This window comes from Pteropus vampyrus, unplaced genomic scaffold (genome assembly GCF_000151845.1).
Source record: "Pteropus vampyrus isolate Shadow unplaced genomic scaffold, Pvam_2.0 Scaffold11, whole genome shotgun sequence".
NCBI lineage: Eukaryota > Metazoa > Chordata > Mammalia > Chiroptera > Pteropodidae > Pteropus > Pteropus vampyrus.
Window position 1 is genome coordinate 13055489 of NW_011888792.1, and position 925 is coordinate 13056413.

The following is a 925-nucleotide window of genomic DNA, read 5'->3' on the forward strand; positions in this document are numbered from 1 at the left end:
TTTTACACCCTCTCTCCTTAAAATTTTTACATCATTGATCCGGGCATCAAGACTTTTTAATACCCCCATGTGGCTCTAACTCTGGCATAGCCAGAGTTAAGAACCACTGCATTAGAAGAGCCAAGAAAGCTAAAATATATATATATATCAGATTCATCTAGCTTCCAGTTTTGAACACAAGTACGAGGTGGTTTTTTTTTTAATTCAGAGAAGTATAAAGAGAAAAAAAAAGTTGCAAAGTTCAAAATATGAAAGTGAAAATCTTACACTACCCCAAGCAACCACTAAATTTTTTTTTAAGAAAAAGATTACGTACTTACAAGTTGGTATCTCGAGAAATAATTTTTCACGCTAAAGAGAGCACACTACACATAGTATTTTATAGCTACAAGCAGTTCGTATGTCTACACGGTATTTCATTTGACCATTGTCCTGTTGATGATCACTTTAGCTATTCTCATTCCTTCCTGCAATAAACATCTTTATTACATGCACTGTGACTAACTTTTGCAAATATTTTTATAGGTAAATTCCTAGAAGTGAGATCGCTGAGTGCACTTAATATTTGGACAAATGTGGTGAGATTGACAAACATCTAAAAATAAATTGATGCCACCTACGATTGTCAAACACAGGATTAAGACTGTCAGTCCTAGCGGAACGTGGTTGGTCAGCGGCCGCGGTCAGGTGGGGTATCCTGGGGCGGAAGCTCTGGGGTCACGTGGGCGACTTCGCCCCGCCTGGCGGAGGCTCAGCGAGGTGGCCACAGACCTGGCTCACGCAGTAGCATCACGCGGGGTTCGCGACGGGCCGCTCTCGCCAACGCGGAACCAGACTGGCGGAAGGTAAGTTCTGTTCTCGCCGCGGGGTTGGGCGGCCGGGCGGGGGCGGGGCTCCCGGGGCCGCTGCTTCCGGCCGGACGGCA

At 45.3% G+C, this 925-nt stretch overlaps 1 protein-coding gene and 1 long non-coding RNA gene across 3 annotated transcripts in view; one reads left to right on the forward strand and one right to left on the reverse strand.

Moving 5' to 3' along the window:
• Positions 1–749, reverse strand: part of LOC105304260 — a 46842-nt gene extending 46093 nt beyond the window's left edge. The window contains exon 1 of the long non-coding RNA XR_896983.2: positions 617–749. This is a non-coding gene — a long non-coding RNA (uncharacterized LOC105304260). The remainder of the gene's footprint in view (positions 1–616) is intronic.
• Positions 711–925, forward strand: part of RFESD (Rieske Fe-S domain containing) — an 8647-nt gene continuing 8432 nt past the window's right edge. The window contains exon 1 of one of the 2 annotated variants that reach the window (XM_011378217.2): positions 711–845. The gene's annotated coding sequence lies outside the window, so the exon portion shown is untranslated. The remainder of the gene's footprint in view (positions 846–925) is intronic. The other variant, XM_011378233.2, reaches the window with a different exon arrangement.